This window comes from Anabrus simplex, chromosome 3, assembly GCF_040414725.1.
Source record: "Anabrus simplex isolate iqAnaSimp1 chromosome 3, ASM4041472v1, whole genome shotgun sequence".
NCBI lineage: Eukaryota > Metazoa > Arthropoda > Insecta > Orthoptera > Tettigoniidae > Anabrus > Anabrus simplex.
Genome location: NC_090267.1, coordinates 262,712,557 through 262,732,274, shown reverse-complemented (window position 1 = coordinate 262,732,274; position 19,718 = coordinate 262,712,557). Strand labels below are relative to the sequence as shown.

Genomic DNA, 19,718 nt, shown 5'->3' with positions numbered 1-19,718 from the left:
CGCCATCTCTCCGCTGACAACTCGGAAGATACCGCTTAGTCGAGCAGCTCGTCTCCTTTCTCCCAATTCTTTCCAGCCCAAACTTTGCAGCATTTTTGTAACGCTACTCTTTTGTCGGAAATCACCCAGAACAAATCGAACTGCTTTTCTTTGGATTTTTTCCAGTTCTTGAATCAATTAATCCTGGTGATGATCCCAAACACTGGAACCATACTCTAGTTGGGGTCTTAACAGAGACTGATGTGCCTTATATGCCCTCGTATTATGCAGGGCATTTTGAACATTCCATGTAAGAAAGAGTTTTATGTGTTATGCTGATACGTTCTCTTCCTGTGTGTTTCCCATGATTAATGTGCTGTGTAGAGTTGCAGAACACGCGTTCTAACATGGACCCATGTCCATACTCTACATGCGAGGCTGTAGGTGCCTCATTGTTACACAATGTAAACTTATGGCCTAGAACACAACCCGACTATCTCTGAACTTCAACACTAAGTTTCGAGAAATTCTATTAAGGCATTTCCCCGTGTTTCAACAAACAAACAAACACAAACCGAACAGAACCTTTCTGCTTTTGTACGTTTAATCCGAGATAAAAACGTGAAATTTAAATTCAAATATTTTTGTATTTGTAAAGATCAAAACATGAACCCAGTGTGGTCGTGGAACAGCTCCAACAGCAGAAAGAGTGGGAGAGATCAAAGTCGAATGATTATACAGCATCAGTCGTCGCCATAAGACCTATCTGTGTCGGTGCGACGTAAAGCCCCTAGCAAAAAATAAAAATAAAAAATACAGCATTAAACTTACTTTTTGTTTTTAGGAAAAGGGCTTGAACATAGTGATCGTCTTCAGTTCTAGAGGTCAACAGACTCAATGCGACCATAAGATGCATGAAATACCAAGACGTGAGAGGCAGCTCCTGGCATGCTCTCGTTTCCAGGACGAAAATAGCGCGCCATACTTCCGCTAATGACAGGCTTCGAGAGCTGCGGTCCTTGATTAGTAGATTACTATGTCACTGTTACTGTGATAACAAGGGCTCCGCTTTGATGACCTAATACATGCTAAAAATATAAAAGACCTATAATGTGACCTAAAATCTTCAAAAAGTGAATTAAAATGAGAAAAGTATGTAAAAAATATGTCGGAGAACATCATTATATACTCAAACAACTGAGCGGAATGGCCCCACGTGTTAACGCGCCACGGCTATGGAGTCCAGCTCTGCATGCGGGAGACGATTGGGTTCTGAGAAAAGATTTTCCGTGGTTTCCCATTTTCACTTCCCGGCAAATGCTGGGATAGTTCCTAAGCATATGCCACAGCCGATTCCTTCTACCTCCTTACCCAATTTCATTTACCATCATTGCTCTTACCCTCATTAGCTCCTCAACTGCTCTTTCGTTTCGGAGGTTGCCTGATGTAGGCGTATCGTTTCCTGTGGAGCAGTAATTGTTCTGGGGCACCTCTGATACGATAGCGGTGACGCAGTGCAGGTTTTACAGCTTTTATTGAAGACTAACTGCGGGGGACGTGATTAGCGTAGTGGCTTAGCTGCTCATTTTCTACACGCATGGTCATGGTTCGATTCCCGACAGATCTCAGGAAGGAATTTTCTCCTTAAACTTCCAGCCAAAACCAAAAATGAACCAGGTTGCTGCAGTGACGTCAGAAATACCTAGGATAAGTGGACGAATTTAGTCCGGCTCCTTAGCTGAAAGATCAGCGTACTGGCCTTCAGATGGTCCCGAGTTCGATTCCCGGCAAGTTCGGAGACTGGGTGGTTGTGTTCGACTCAACACACTTCTATTCATATATACACCATCAGCCACCACAAAAACTCGCAATAGTTAATACATCCCTCCAAATGGAGTTGTAGTCGGAAAGATCACCCGACCGTAAAACTAGGCCTAATCAGTATCAAGAAGTGCCGAGCCCAATAAGTTGGCAATAAGGGCAGGAAAAAGACAGAAGACTAACAGCACATGTCGCTGTTGAGTTACTGGATATTGCTATATCAGTGATGCTCGCTGTTGATGGACTTGCTAATAACAATCTGTATCTTCGTTATCATAGCTCATGCGATAAAAATATACGAACACAAAATGCCGTACTTACACGCGTATCGCATATACCGCGCACCATAAATTTTGCTGTGGAATTAAAGGATAAAATTATCCAGGGATACATCTCGTATGTGTATCGAGGGCAGTATACTGGATGGATTTTCTACCTAATAATAACTTTGGAGGTTGGGAAACTGGAATATGCCTGTAAGGCAATTAAATGCTTTTGGTAACGATCGAATAAAGGGCAATGGAGTTGAGAATGAAGATGGAGTGTTATTGTATGATCAAAAAGAAAGAGTGGATAGGTAGGAAACGATATCTTGAAAAGATGTAGGCTATAATGAGTGAGGATTTGGACAAGGAAAACGTCGATGAAGTCAATCTATCCTGCGCGATAAATTCGAAGTAGCAGTGAAACAGCTCAAATACAGGAACGACCGAGCTCGATAGCTGCAGTCGCTTAAATGCGGCCAGTATCCAGTATTCGGGAGATAGTGGGTTCGAACCCCACTGTCGGCAGTCCTGAAGATGGTTTTCCGTGGTTTCCCATTTTCACACCAGAACATTCCATGTAAGAAAGAGTTTTATGTGGTATGCTGATACGTTCTCTTCCTGTGCTGTACCTTAATTAAGGCCACGGACGCTTCTTTCCCACTCCTAGCCCTTCCCTATCCCATCGTCGCCATAAGACCTGTGTGTGTCGATGGACGTAAAGTAGCTTGCAAAAAAAAAAAAAATACAGGAACGTGCTGGAGTCGATGATATCACAGCTGAACTAATTAAGGCTGCAGGAAAATAGATGATAAACTTTTTTTTGTCCAGGTTGTGTGTGTTTGCGTCTAATTAGGAACCCTCTCACTGTACCCCTGTTGTTGTAGTGATTGGGAACGCTCTCACCGTGCCTTGGTGTAGGTGAGGACAGGAGGTCATCCCACGTCCTTCCAAGTCAGATGAACTTAATACCGATTTACGACTCTTTCTAAAAATATTAGAGACGATATCCGATATCACAAATCATACCGATGTTACCCGATGGTCTATGATGCTGCAACACCCACGACGTAAAGAAAGGACCGACCGTTAATGAATAGAAGCCAAAGAAATGAGAAGCCACAGTAGGAAACCTATTTACCTGCTCCTACACACTGCCGCTCCGAACTTCATAGATCATCACTGAAATTACTGGAACACTGAAGCTATCGCGAGGCTGATTTGCTTGTAGATACCGATTATTTCCTCCAGTCCAGTGTATCCCAGCTATTCACACTTCCGTGCCTCTGTTAATCAGATTTCTCTAAATCGTATCCCTTGTTTCTGAAATAGTAGCTGCTTTTATTCAGTGCCTATCTTAACGTAACATGGTAGAAATGAGACAACGAGTTTGGAAAGGACAATTACAACACTAAAAGAACAAACACATTTAAGTTTAAAATATTCTTCTCTTATAAATAAATAAGCCTACAGCTTCATATGAAATATCGGCGATTAAGTATGTCCAGAAGTCTAGTTTTTTAATCATTGATGCTATTTTTTTCTTTTACTTGGAATACAGTAATTGAGCTGTTTTGAAGTCCCAAGCTCAGCTTGTTTGTTTTTAGAAGAATAACTGATGAATATAAACGACCAGAAGCCAATTAGTCATGAAACGTCGGAGCAAGGCGAAAAGGAGGATCTTAAATATAATAGCACCTGTAGGCCTACTTCATGTTGAGTATTTTACCGCGAGATACCCACCGTGGTGTGCTCTGAAGGTTGTTCATTTCATCACACAGCACTTTAAACAATCTTGAATTTTACAACTTTTACGACCTCATAAAGGACGTCTTTCAGTTCATTAAGAAGAGGCTTGGGTGCAAAACTGCGAGGCAGGCGTTGCAGGTGCTTTAAATAAATTTTAGAACGTGAAGAACAGCTTCAGAAACAATGGGTTTTTCTTCTCTTATGTTGCTCTGCAGATCCTCTAATTCCCTCCATTACTGGTTATTTCTCGCGAAACTCTGAACAGCCCGGTGGGTACGCGTATCACCGGTTGGGAAACATTACTCCAGTCAATCAAATTTTGACATTTGAATCCTACTGATGGTAAGCTTGAAAGAATGGAAGCTATCATGCTTCAAGTACGGAAAACTGACTGTTCACCTCCGTAGGTAGTTACAGTCGTAGGGGGCTGACATGTGGTTAAAATGGTACATGCAGTTCACCTCCATTGGGGATATGCCTAACAGAGCTGTACCACCTCGAAACGAGGACACGAATTTTCTTTCTTTCTTTCTTAATCCATTTATCCTCCAGGGTTGTTTTATCCTCGGACTCAGCGAGGGATCCCACCTCTACCGCCTCAAGGGCAGTGTCCTGGAGCATGAGACTTTGGATCGGGAGATACAACTGGGGAGGAGGACAAGTACTTCTCCAGGTGGCCTCTACATTTTATATAACACATAATGTGTATCGAATGTAGTAGAATAGAAAAGCTAGGACTAATTTCTTCGAGTTTATTCTGGAAGACTGTACTACAGGAATTTTTCTTCTGCGACATTTCCGGCATCAAAAGCAAACGCATTCACAGTAACCTGAACTGGACTTCAAGTCCCTATTTTTTTTACCGGGAAAGTTGGCCGTGCGATTAGGGGCACGCAGCTGAGAGTTTGCAACCAGGAGTTAGTGGGTTCGAACCGCACTTCCGGCAGCCCTGAAGATGGTTTTCCATTTTCACACCACAAAGACGTTTTTATAGTACTTCCTAAACTTCTGACCTGGGCGACCCATATTTTAACTGGCTTAAAATATAATAATATTATTTTATTGTTGTAGTGCAGCAGTTAACCTTCAATACCGATGTGTTGTTGCAGGTGAGATGGCTGGTTGAGACGGATATTTCGTTGGTGTTCCTTGATACAAGTACCAATGGAGCGGCATGTTTAACCGATGTATAACTTGCCGCAAGTACAGGGAATTGTGTACACACCAGGATGTAATAGTGGGGGCAATTTGTCCTTCCATTCACCTAAACTGTGAGTAATTTCCATGACTGTGTCATACACGGTTTTTATATTGTGCTTGTGGAGGACCTTGGCAATTCGATCTGTGGTATTGTGGATAAAAGGACGGTAGGCAGTTTCCTCCACTTCTTAGTTCTGTGAGTTTTTCTTAGTCGCCGCTCTTGGATGCAGGGTTCTATGAATTTGTACATTATTGTAACCATTACCCTTGAATGTGAATTTGAGTGTGTCCAACTCCTCCTGGATATCTGATGGCTCACAAATTCGTTTCGCCGTTGTGGTGAGTCGTGAGAATGCCCTGTTTTTGTGCTGGATGGTGGTGTGAATTTTGCTGCAACCGTCTGGTAGTGGCCAGCACCTCGACAAGCCTGGTCTAGATCAGTGGAGTGTCGCTAAGAGGCGTCTCATCAACAAATTATAAGTAACGTTATACACAGCTGTCTGAGCTACTAAGCTGCTAGCAACAAAAATTATGGAACTGCGGGAGTCTGCAGCAAATCTCGCCTGCGTTGTGTATAGTACAGTTTTGTCTAGGTACTGTAAATGTCCTAACAAATTCTTTTATAAATGACGTAGCCAAAATTTAAAGTAAAGGCTGTTTGATTAAACATCAGGAACATTATTTCTAACTGATTTTCATTACTGCCATTATTACCCTCTTAACAATAATCTTCGAGGTAGCACGTTATCGGACACATCAACATAATATTCTACATTAAACCGTATAGTTCATGGTATGAAAGAGTGATATTTAACGCAATGATAATATTGCATCATATGACTCGATTCACAATTGGCGCGAAGCCGTGCTGGAAGCTGTGGTTGGGGTGTAGTCCACCGAGACGGGCGTGGCACCAAGAGTGAGCGAGAGGAATATGTCAGAAAAGTACAGAGATACTTGAATGCTGTCTGGGGAACCACCATGCCATCTTTCTAAAAAAATTAAAGCGGCAAGAAGCAGGCTTGTCTCGTTGAGGAAATCAGGCTACATCTACTCTCCCAGAGGGTTATTAGAGAAAATAAAACCATAGCAATAATCCACATAATTTTCCAAACGTCATGATGTCTTGAGACATTAATAAATAATAAATTCAATAATACAGCATTCGCGCGTGCACCGTGGTAATGAGAAGACTACCTACATACCAATCTCAAGTGTGTGTCTTAGTGAACCCCCTGTCGTGGCGTGCCCTGCTGCTCCCTATAAGAAGAGTGAGATATGGAGTGAAGCACTTTATTCCGTTTCAAGATTTGCTTCAGTGCGGTCTTGAGTATGTCGGTCTGATCGAGAAATTGCGCCATAAACTCTATACAGGACAAAGACTCAACTTTCTACAGTGCGGTCGCAAATGTACCGGTTCGGCCGGCAATTACGCGATGAACTTATTGTAGAACAGGTTTTGATTAAACTATTCCGTTCTAACATTTCTCACTGTGGTCGTGAGTGAGTAACCGTATGACCGATGATAGTGCCGTATACAAAGACTTCGTCATAGGAGCTGTATGGGCAAACAATGTAAATATGCAAGTTTGGAGTGTTTTTTTTTTTTTTTTTTTTTGCTAGGGGCTTTACGTCGCACCGACACAGATAGGTCTTATGGCGACGATGGGATAGGAAAGGCCTAGGAGTTGGAAGGAAGCGGCCGTGGCCTTAATTAAGGTACAGCCCCAGCATTTGCCTGGTGTGAAAATGGGAAACCACGGAAAACCATTTTCAGGGCTGCCGATAGTGGGATTCGAACCTACTATCTCCCGGATGCAAGCTCACAGCCGCGCGCCTCTACGCGCACGGCCAACTCGCCCGGTAGTTTGGAGTGTAGCTAGAGACACAGACTCGAGCAGCTAGTATTACCACTGCCAGCTTAATATGCGTGTGCAGTTGAGCACGAGACAATAACAATTTATGTTTCAACTAACTAGGCTATCATTTCTGACTTCAGTTGAAGTCGCTTCATATACGAGTTAGCGTGTGATTGAGCAGTAGACATATATCAATTTCACTTGGCTTTACAAACCACCAATTTCTGCTTTAATGTCAATGGGAGTGAGTAGGAACAGCCCATGTGCATCGCAGTCGACTAATCAGGCGTTTGATTGCAGTTAGGACCTGGAATCCACGTCAAGAGCTGACATAGTACGAGACCTTCCTACATTTACCTCAAGTAGACGGCATCGCCATGAAGCCATCCAAGGAGCTGAAACGAGGACTGTCAATCCAGGATGACGGCAGCCTGATGATGGGCTAAATAGAATAGCCGTGTCCGCAATGGAGGCGCCATGAAGTCACCAGCAATAAGATGAGTTGAACAGGTGTTTGGCATGTGTTAGGGACTAATGTTTCGCAGACAGTTTTCTTTCAATGGAAATAAAGTGTTGGTTAAGCCTTCCGGCAACTTTTCAATGTAAATAAGATATTGGTTAAGCCCTTCTGGCAACTAGTTATTATTCACAGGACTATTGCATGTGTAGACAGTGTTTATAGTTTGTTTTTTTGGGGGGGGTTATGAGGGAGATAGATCTAACTTAGATTTGTTACCATGTAAATACATTATTTTATTCTTTTATGCATGTTAATGTAGTTAGTCGTACAGTCAGTGTCTTTAAAATGGAAAGTTCTGCTATTAAAATGTCGAATGGGATTTTATTACGAAGTTGTTAGATAACTTAAATATAGGATTGGCATGATTATATGTGCGTGCATGAATTTCAGAGAAAGGGCCTAAACAGTGTGCATGCATTTGCAACTTCGAATCGGAAAGAATTTTCTACATTTACAGGCAAAGTATTTCCACAACTGCGCACTCGATCTGAACCGGGGACTCAGGGTCAAAGAGTTACATTGTACGGATGATACTCCGTAGATTTTGTGAAGAACTGGTATATGAAAGTGTTTTCATTTGATAAAGTAGACCCGAGAAGAGGTCAGGCACATAGGCCTTAATGTGAATGAGAAAAGCATGATCCCATGTGAATTATGAAGAGGCCCAGACAGCCAAAAGTATACCTGCTTTTAGAGAAGCGGAAGATTCAAATGCCCCATTATGTCGAGACAGTGTCAGCTGTATGAAACTAGGCCGAGTAGAAGGGTCTGTTGACGTTTCCTTTTTGCTCGGCTCGAGACGACCTTGCCCATCCCACTCTGCGTGCGGTCGATGACACAGCCCAGAACTCTCTGGAGAGGGGGCGATCCTTTCTTTAAGAAGACTGCGAGTGTAATGTATCTCTTTCCATTTAGCTTGTTTTAATTTTCAGGTGCCGCAGAAGGCGCTGTTTTAACTGCGCGTTGTCTTATTGTGTTCTTATTTGTGTTGTTTGTACTTTGTTGAATTGTCATGTGTTTTGTCGTTAGAAAGTATTGTCGCACGCAAGCTACCCAGTGGTTGTGGGTTCAGTCCCATTCTTAACTTATCGAGATTTGGGCTCACATTTAACTTCTGTGATTTTGGAGGTAAAAATTAGTCCTGTTTTCATGAACATGTGTAAATATATGCCGTATGTGAGGGAATTTCTGATAGTGATAATTTATAAATCTGTGAAGTATTACTGCTCTTAACGTCATAAATCATTCATATTGTGCCAAGGCGTTCTATACAAAGGGCCTGTTCAAACTTATCGTATTTCCTCAAGACAAAAGCAATTATCACGCGGTCTCCATAAATTCGTTATTTTATTGCCACTTCATGGCCTATAATTTACCTTGTATTTTAAATCAATCGCATTGTGTAATTTTGAATTTCTTTTTATAGTTTCATTTTGTGCTTTCGCTCATTAAAATTTGTTTATCTTACTTTGTTTCTCATTTACTCACACAACGACGCTTTCAGTTTAATTAGATCGTTAAGAACCTTTTCGTTATGTGTATTAAGGCCACAGGACTGTACACGCGCTCTTCGACGATGTAGCCAGGTGAAGAAAGGACAGGAACGATAGGTAAGTTTTATAACCAGTACCCACTCAACTTATCTGGTTTCTCATGTGCCATTAGGATACAATATATCGTGTCAACAACGGCCAAAGAACACAAGCCTTAATATGATCTATATACCTAGCGAATTGGCCGTGCGGTTACGGGCGCGCAACTGTCAACTTGCATTCGGGAGATATTGTGTTCGAACCCCACTGTCGGCAGCCCTGAAGATAGTTTTCCGTGATTTCCCATTTTCACACCAGGCAAATTCTGGGGCTGTACCTTAATTAAGGCCACGGCCGTTTCCTTCCCACTTCTAACCCTTTCCTGTTCCATCATCGCCATAAGACCTATATGTGTCACTGCGACGTAAAGAAAATTGTAATAAATAAATAAATAAATAAATAAATAAATAAATAAATAAATAAATAAATAAATAAATAAATAAATAAATCTATGAACTGTTCTAGTCAACCTTGAGTTGGAACAGCTTTTGACAGTATGAGTTGGTGTTTGGAGTTTGACTGAACGTTAATAATGTAAGCCTAGATATGACACTTCATGTTCGTGTTGGAGTAAACTGTTACATTTCTTTTCTTGTGGATTACCCTAAAGCAATGCTCAAGTCCCAGTCTATCTATATCTTTTCAATTTCAGTTAGTCGGCAATCCTTATTATTATTATTCTGCATTTGGCATTGGCGAGCCAACTGCAGAATTTGATGTGGTACACCTTCTTCAATCTTAGCTAATGCAGTAGTTGTCCTTACTTTTAATGTCACCCTAATTATTCCAGCCACGAACCTATTACGCTGGCGTAGCAGGGGAAGAGGTGATACTCCCACGTGGCGCGTCCCAGGTGGCGGATAGGGGGGTCCTAACCGGCTTGCCGGCGGACTTGAGGGAAATAAAATACCTCTGGCGGACCAAACACACTACCCCCTGCGGGTGGGGGACGCACATGTAGAATACATCCGCGGTATCCCCTGCCTGTCGTAAGAGGCGACTAAAAGGGGCGACCAAGGGATGATTGAATTAGGACCATGAAACTACTTTTGATTCGTACCATCACGCGGGAACACCATGGGTTGCCTGTACTTGCGAGTAGTACCACTAAATTAGGTACGACATAGGTTTGTGATTAGTTGCAGTAAAAAGCCTGGCCTGGTGGTTTCCAGTACCCGTGCGTTGTACCCATGTGAGCAACACCGCGGGTCTGGGCGTAGCCTGTGAGTTGTACCGCTACATGAGCGGCACCGTGGGTCAGCGTTGCCTGTGATTGGTACCCACTATGTGAGGAACACCACGGGAATACCGGCGCCCGTGACTAGTACACCTAGGTGAGGAACCTTACCGGTTTGCGATGGCTATGAGTGGCGCCACTGTGTGAGAAACACCATAGGTCTGCGTTCCCTGTACGAAGTACAATACTTGTGAGGAGTACCATCTTGTGTGGAGCACCGTGAGTCTTCGCTACTTTTGATCAGTACCCCAAAATGACAAATAACATGGTTCTACTTTACTCGCGACATGTACCATTCTGTGGGGCCTTAGACGTGGATTTAGCACCCCTTCAGACATCAAGCATCATTGTGCTTTATAAGTGGTCCCTTGGTCAGTAATACTCTAATTAACTACCTTCTTTTTGAGTCTGATCCACTGCTTTTTTTGTTTTTTGTTGGGTTCATGTCCATCCATTCATTATTCATGACATTTTTTAAATTTTATTTTGGTCAATGGATGAATTTCAACTTTTTGTTATTTCATTTCGTACCATTAGGGGCCGATGACCTCGATGTTAGGCCCCTTTAAACAACAAGCATCATCATCATCATCAATTATTCCTAGTTTACTGGTGTTCATTTGAGTGAGCTTTGATATCGGTCGTTCAATTTTCCAGGCCCTGCCCTCCCAGAGTCCATCGCTTGCAAGGGGATCCTCTGTCATTTTCTAAACTATAGCCTACTATTTGTTGTAATATTCATTGCTCGTGTCCTCATCCCGAGGTTGTGCAGCTCTTTTCAGGCACACCCCCATTGGAGGAAGACAGCACTCAGTACGTTGAGGCTGCCACTCCCGACTTCCCGCTTTTAGTAGGATGTCTCTAGCCCGGAGAACACTCGCTGCATGATGATCTTCAGGGGCATTTTCCCTTCTAGAGAAGCTCTTTTGTCAGGGAATGGAGTTATTTACCACCGACAGAGAATTACTGGTTGCCCGATCGGTCCTATTACCCTAGCAGGCAACTGTCAAATTGGTCAATGACCCTGCCTATACAGAAATGAAGACAAACGGAAAGACTGCATTATGTGAAAAAGTTGAGTGATAAAATGACAGATGGTTGGCCACATTAAACGAATAAGTTTGCGAATAAGTGAAGAACTAATGTCATAATGAACGTCAAAATCAACAATGAAACGCGACTCATATACAGGAATTTTTTGCCATGTATTTTATATCGTACCAACACAGATGGATCTTATGACGACGATGAGATAAGACAGGGTTAGGAATGGCGAGGAAGCGCCCGAGACCTTATTATGGTGCAGCCTGTTGTGAAAATGGGAAAGCATGGAAAGCCGTCTTCAGGGATGCCGACTGGGGTTCAAATCCACTCTCTCCCGAATGCAAGCTTACAGGTACGTGATTCAATCCGCGCAGCTAACTCAATCGGTCGCATAAACAGAATATTATGGACCTTGGCCTGTTAACACGACTCATGTACGTTTAAATGTACCTACAGATATTGCATTACGATGTAGTCACCCTAAGAATATTCTCTGCCGTATTGCTTGGCTTTGGCCACCGGACACGCTACGGCTTGTATCACACAGCTCTTCTGCTCAGCTGTGTGTACGTATGTATGTTCAGTCCTCAGCGCTAAGGCTGGTGGGATCCTCAATAGCTCTGCCATCAGCTGTCATAGATGGCCTAGGTATCACTGAAGAGGCGTACTAGGGAAATAAGGAGTGATGTAGTTTCCCGTTGCTTTCCTCGCGAGCCATAGTTGCTACTACATATCAGTCTGCCAAGTCCACTGAAATGCATGCACCAACTGACCCTATCAGCAACATTTTCATACCATTTATAGCAGGGACTGGTTGCATAAGGAATGGAATTACTAGCATCGCTCATACCCCAGTCACTTTCATGTTGTCAAAGCCAAGGATAAGACAGAGACAGATCTATGAAAGTAACAAAATTACTCTAGCCCATACCAGAAGACACAGTGAACTGTAAACACTAGGTCCTGCCAGCAAAGGCATTCTGCTCAGCTAACGAAAGTAAAAGAACTGCGTTTCAGCCTTCAATCCGGAATTAATATCCTAAGACGGAACGACGTCCGCCTCTGTAGTGTAGTGGTTAGTGTGATTAGCTGCCACCCCCGGCGGTCCGGGTTCGATTCCCGGCTCTGCCACGAAATTTGAAAAGTGGTACGAGGGCTGGAACGGGGTCTACTCAGCCTCGGGAGGTCAACTGAGTTGAGGTGGGTTCGATTCCCACCTCAGCCATCCTAGAAGTGGTTTTCCGTGGTTTCCCCACTTCTCCTCCTGGCAAATGTCGGGATGGTACCTAACTTAAGGCCACGACCGCTTCCTTCTCTCTTCCTTGTCTATCCCATCCCCCCGCAAGGCCCCTGCTCAGCATGGCAGGTGAGGCCGCCTGGGCGAGGTACTGGTCATTCTCCCCAGTTGTATCCCCCGACCCAGAGTCTGCAGCTCCAGGACACTGCCCTTGAGGCGGTAGAGTTGGGATCCCTCGCTGAGTCCAATGGAAAAGCCACCAGTGGCGACCAATGCTTAGTAGCGTGTGTTTCAGTCTCCAGGTTTATCAGTGATTTGAAGGTGTAAGATCGGCATTTACGTGTGGAACTTTCAACTAAGTGATAAGTAAAACCACCGTGCTACGAACAGCCAGTTCAAAGTGTATCACAAGTAATTAAGAACATAATCCTTCTTGTAAACAGCCATGCCAGGGAAAGGAAAGGTAGTAACAACGGACAGCCCAGTGAAGCGCGCCCTACAGGAAGCTCTGAGAGACAAGGAAACACTCGCCACGCTAGCAAACATCGTACAAGACCAGGTAGCCAGGGCCGTTATAGACCAACTTAAAGCTACGATAGATTTTAATACGAAAGTAATCGAGGAGATGAGGGAAGCGCTCGAAGCCAGAGACAAGACAATATCAGACCTCAGGGAGCAGCTCGAAACTAAAACCGATGGTCTCGAACAATATCAGCGGCGGCAATCACTGCGTGTGTTCGGGGTGCGGGAATCGAGTGGTGAGGACACGGACAAAATAGTCATTGAGCTAGCTGACAGTATTGGAGTACATTTAACGCACGAGGACATAGACAGAAGTCACAGGGTAGGCAAGATGAGTACAGATAAGCCGCGTCTGATAATAGTGAAGTTCGTGTCGTACCGCAAACGGAACGAACTATTCAAATCTAAAAAGAAACTGAAAGGAACGGGCAAAACAATCAGAGAAGACCTCACGTCAATCAGGATGAAACTGTTGCAAGAAGCGATCACTAGATTTTCTGTGTCCAATTGTTGGACAATAGACGGTACGATTATTGTGAAACACAATGGTGTGAAATATCGTGTGTCGAGCCGAGCGGAATTGGACAGGATCAAATAAACCGACAGACTGAAACTAACATGACACTACATATTTTACAGTTTTAACTAACTTAGACACTAGACTTTTAATTACTAGACTATAATTACTATTCAAACTATTACTTTTAGATTATATCTTCATTAGATTTACATATAATAACTAGGCAAGATAAGCGTACAGGTTGGCAACTCAAAGCGAGAGTGCTGAACATGCTTCTATTTTCGGCAAGGTTACTGGTGGTCAGCTGAGCGGAATCTCCGCTCCCATACCTACACAGCCCCCTAGTACTAATCCGCTTACAAATGCTTTTAACAACTTTCCAAATTCCTTACAGGTAGTACATGCTAACGTTCAAAGTCTAATTCCTCACTTCCACGAACTCTGTAACATTATTGCTAATGTCAACCCTCACATCGTCATGAACGGGGAAACCTGGATGAAACCGTGGTTGTCAGATTCTCTTGTCCACCTGTAAAATTATACCTTGATTCGAAATGATCGCACAGGTAAAGCCGGCGGCGGAGTAGCTATGTATATTAGGAACGACCTAAAATATAAAGTAATTTACAAAACAACTAGTGAATACTGCGCAAGGCCCGAGTTCATGTTCATTGAAATTGAGGCTTTAGGTGTAAAGTGCTTACTGAGTGTTGTGTATCGCCCACCAAAGATTGGATACATCACCGACCTTGAATACATCTTACTTGACCTCCTACCCAGGTATGAGCATGTTTTATTACTAGGAGACCTCAATACTGACATCCTTAACGACAAAATGACTGAGACTAAACAACTAATCAACATATTTAAATCTTGTAACATGACGATTTTGCCACTTAAACCAACACATCACACAGCCACGTCACATACATTACTGGACTTAATTGTGACGAATAACCCTGACAGAGTACTGACCCACGGGCAAATGTCTGCTTGCGGACTATCCAATCACGGCTTAATTTATTTAGCTTATTCACTTAAATGCCCCAAGTACAGACCTAAATTAATTACATTCCGAGATCTAAAAAGTATAAATAACGAAGCCCTATTAGAAGATGCTGCAAACATACCTTGGCATAATGTCCATATTTTAGATAATATAGATGATAAAGTGGAGTTCTTAAACACACAACTGCTAGCTCTTCTTAATAAACACGCGCCAAAACGCACTGCTCGTGCAACACGCCCTGCGGCTCCATGGATGACGCAGGAAATACGAGACTTAATGACAGAGAGAGACAAAGCTTTCAGAAAATTTAAAACTAGCCAAATACCAAACGATTTTGACCTGTACAAGACCCTTCGTAACAGAACCACACAGGCCGTAAGGTATGCTAAAATAAGACACTCACAGAACATTTTGCTAACTCGAAACACGACAACAATCTGGAAAACCGTTAAAAAAATGGGCATAGGCGGAAATAAAATGCATACTGCTGACGTTAAAATATCACTGGATGATTTAAACCAATACTTTACTACAAGACCCGTTAACATTGACGAGACAACAAAAGAACAGACGATTAACAAAATTCTACACAATGGCAATACTAACAATGGAGGAGAACAGTTATATTTTTCCCTCGTAACTCCTACAGAAGTGAGACAAATTGCACGATCAATAAAGACAACTGCGACAGGATGTGACGAGATTGTTCCACAGTTACTGTTAAAAACTCTAGATGTAATCCTACCAACTCTAACCCACATCATAAATACCTCACTGATAACCGGCATATTCCCTTCCCTTTGGAAATATGCAATTGTTCGCCCACTCCCCAAGACCAACAATCCCGTGGAACCCAAAGACTTTCGATCCATTTGCATTTTACCACTTCTGTCCAAAATTTTGGAGAAAATAGTTCACAGACAAATAACCGCATATTTAAATAACAATATGCTTCTTGACAAATACCAGTCTGATTTTAGAAGCAATCATAGCACAACTACTGCACTGCTTAAAGTTACAAACGACATAGGAGTAGCTATGGATAAGGGAGAAGTTACTGTTTTAACTCTTCTAGACCTTAGTAAGGCCTTCGACTGCGTTGACACGGACATACTAATAGCAAAATTACGTGCTCTTAATTTCTCACAAAGCACACTATCCTGGATGTATTCCTATCTCTCTGATCGCCGGAAGTGTGTATCTACAGGTGAAAATTTCTTTTCATGGCAATCTGTAGAGACTGGAATACAACAGGGGTCAGTGCTAGCGCCACTCCTATTTTCGATCTTCATTTCAGGACTAACACAAGTAATTAAACATTGTCAATATCATGTGTACGCAGACGACATACAGATATATACACATGCACATCCTCGTGACTTACCGACTGCAATAAATAATATGAACGACGACCTAGGAAGAATATGTAGGTGGACCGATAACCATGCACTAAAAATCAATGCCCAAAAATCGCAGTGTATTCTTTTAGCTACCCAAAAAACCCACGCACGACTCACAGACATCCATACCCACTCAGTAACATTAAGAGGCACTCAGTTACAATTCAAAGACACAGTTAAAAACTTAGGGATGATAATGGATAAAAACCTTAGTTGGAACGATCATGTAACAGGTATATGTCAGCGAGTGTTTTATTCCTTACATTCCCTTGAAAAACTCAGAGATTTACTCCCCCAAAATGTAAGAAAACTGCTTATCCAAAGTATGGTAATGCCAACATTCGACTACTGTGACGTAGTATACAGTAACCTGAATGCCTTACTTTCCAACAAGCTCCAAAAGGCACATAACGCATGCGTTCGATTTCTTTCAGATATACCAAGGTTTAGCCATATTTCTCCCGCATTTTCTAAGCTTTTATGGCTACGCTTAAGAGAGCGACGAAATTTACACACTCTTTCCCTGTTACATCGTATACTGAACCTTAACACACCTGAATATCTTGCCACACAATTCCATTACCTAGCATCACCTTCTAGTATTCCTACCAGATCATCATCCACCGCAGTACTAAGCATTCCCATTCACCGCTCAACTGGCTACAGTAGATCATTTATAGTCGCCGCCAGCCGAATTTGGAATTCCCTACCTGCTGAAATTAGGAGCGTGTCAAACCACCTCCGCTTTAAGAAACTCTGTCAAACCTGGTTAATGGATAATAATAATTTCTTATAACATAGTAGGATTAGATCATAGCTAAGTATTACATTAATTAAAACATTTAATTGCTACCTTAAGATATTAAACAGTAGATAATTTAGTGTATATTTAACTCTTAATGTAGGTGTATGTATGGTCGGACAGAATAGCAGGCTTCATAGCCTGAGTCCCGCCATATAAAACAAGACAATAAATACATAAATAAATAAATAAAACCCTGGAGGGTAAGCAGATTAAGAAAGAAAGAAAGAAAGAAAGACGAAACGAGAATAGAGCTAATGCTTTGGTGTAAGTAGTAAAAATTACAAAAAATTAAAGTATAGTCAAGCATCGCGTATTTTCATAGAGTTCTGCTATTACTCACTATTGCTACTACCTGGTGCAGTTGTTCAGGTACACGTCCTTTGTACTGAAGGTTGTGAATTCGTGTCCCGACAGGGCCAGTTGACATTTAAGAGTGGCCATGGCGACAGTGGTAGTAGTAGTGGATAACCAGCCAGTGAAGGGGTGTGTGACTCACTCAGTTGTGACAGTTCAAACAGAAGGTGATCACTAAAACACTTACTATATTTAGTACACGGCACGCGCAAGTGATCCTGCGCCAAGAATAACACAGCACTCACTGAACGCAGCTCTGCGCATAAATCCAGCTTCTGATGAAGTGAAACTCTTCCTCGTTCTTACGAGTTGCATCATAACAACATAGTCAGACCCACAGGAGCATCTGCCTTTCGATAAATGAAAGGGCATTTCCTATGGGAGAGGTCCTAATATGAATATCATTTAGGCGAGATTTTAGTTTGTTTTTTGTTTCTTTTTTACAATTTTTTTACGTGGCGACCATGGGATAGGAAAGACGTAGGAGTGGGAAAGAAGCGGCCGGGGCGTTAGTTAAGGTGTGAAAATGGAAAACCACGAAAAACCATCTTCAGGGTTGCCTAACAAAGACTTTAATATTACTTATCTAGACTCACAGAGCGCGCTGGTGCTATGCGGAGAATTGAATATCTTCGCGCATCGGTATGTTGCAGGCACTTCAATTTCGAATGCATGCTTAACACGTGGTGATGTTTACAGATCCTTGTGTGTTTTTCATGGTGATTCCTATCGGTTAGCGGATCAGTGGTTGTGTTATGTGACAATATATAGTACTGGCAACTATTTTTTAGCGATAAGTGCGAGCTTATGTTGATCGGCGATATTAAAGGAGAGTAGGCCTAAGTTAAGCCGTCCGCCTAAGTGCGGAGTGGAGAACTATTCACGATGGTGACCTCTTGTTCAGCTTTCAATGGTACAAATCGCTATCAGAAAGAATCTGGTACTTCTTTTCACAAGTGAGTAGAAATTAAAATTTATAAAATTACCATAATCGAGAATAGTCTATAGAGTGGTGGATTCAGGGGTGTATGGACGTGGCATTCTCAGTGTTTAGGCTGCTTCTTCTTCTTGGTGTTTTTCATTTCATTAGGGACAGTTCTTAAGAACTAAACATCTATTCTGAAAAAGCGCATATTTTGTTCTTACAGACTGTGTAGCCGTATTAAAATTTCGATAAACACGGACCTAGAATATGGAAAATATGACTGATAATACTTGATAAAGCCATCTATTTTTAGGTCAAAATGTGGCTTTAAATTATTAAAAATTATCAGAAAATGGTTTATTAATGCCATTATCCGTGTTTTCACATCTCCTTTATAATAAAAGACTTGTTAAGTATGCTGTTCCAGAAAAGTTTGACTAGGCTGACTCCTACTTTGCACTAGAAAACACTAATCAAAATTCCTGTTTAACTGTTATATTCATCTATGCTTGATATTCAAGCTCCTTTATCTTCTTCCTTATTTGAATCATATTGCTCCTGTAAGAGAAAATTTAGAATACATTTTTAATTTTAATTTGTGCTTAGAAAATCTTTCAGTTCGAAATTATAAAATCAGTAGGCCTAATATTGGTATTTAAGATGAGAATAGTATGAGTGGGAATTTTGCATCCTAAATGATATATTTTTCCTCTCTTAAGCCTAACCAACTACTAAAAGTATATTTAACTCAGAGAAACTCAAACTAAGCTAGGTATTCTTTTCATTGTTGGAGACATTTAGAATTATTAGGTAGAGAAGCACCATTTACAAACATGATCATTATAGTAGGCCTAATGTTAGCTACATATTCTTTTTTGAAGATTATTAATTTAATGTTCGGGTATACAATGTTTTTCTGTTTCTGGAGGGTATTCTCTATATTTAAGACATTTGTTTATCTACCTAGGTATATATTTACTATCATTAGTAGTGTACTTTGAAGTCTTCTTATCCAGTTTTCTAAATGTTGTATTATTACGCCTGTTACTTACAGGCTAGCTGAATCTTCTAGATTCAAAACTCCCTAAAGACAATTTTTTAAAAATTCAGATAAGCATAGCAATAGATTTCCAAGGATGAGTTCGATCGGTTGATGAACCTCTGAGTTTCAAAACTCGCTAAGTTACATAGAACGAGATACTTGAAAATCACTGTTAAATTCAAAATCCTCTATATCCACAACAAGTTACTTTCAAAAGCCTCTATGTGTATCAACCAATGAGAAATTCCAGATATATTGAGGAATAAGAATGACGTCACTTGCTTAGCAGTGCAGCCAACACTTGCGATCTTCTCTTAACCACAGATTTTCGTACTCTAACCGTCCAGGTTTCTCCAGCCATACTAATTTAGTGTACAATCCTTTTACGCGATATCACTCGATATCAAGATTATTCGCCATCGGGAATTATTCATATGACATATTAAGTCAACTTCAATCATTTGTAAATAAGGCTTTTGTAATCATATTGTATATATTAGAATATGATTTATTATTTAAATTCATATTTTATGTAAGATAGGACTTCATTATGTATTGTAAATATGGTCAATGTTGAGACAGAGTTGGTGTCATTTCATCTTATACTTGTGTACACGGAAAAGTTATTCTTGAAGCGGGG

At 41.6% G+C, this 19,718-nt stretch overlaps 1 protein-coding gene across 3 annotated transcripts in view; it reads right to left on the bottom strand.

Moving 5' to 3' along the window:
* Positions 1 to 19,718, bottom strand: part of LOC136866219 (organic cation transporter protein) — a 276,911-nt gene that overhangs the window by 176,117 nt on the left and 81,076 nt on the right. The window contains exon 1 of one of the 3 annotated variants that reach the window (XM_068226654.1): positions 17,098 to 17,196. The exons of 1 other annotated variant lie outside the window; for it this stretch is intronic. The gene's annotated coding sequence lies outside the window, so the exon portion shown is untranslated. Of the gene's footprint in view, positions 1 to 17,097; positions 17,197 to 19,718 lie in introns of those variants that run through there. One more of the 3 variants, XM_068226655.1, reaches the window with a different exon arrangement.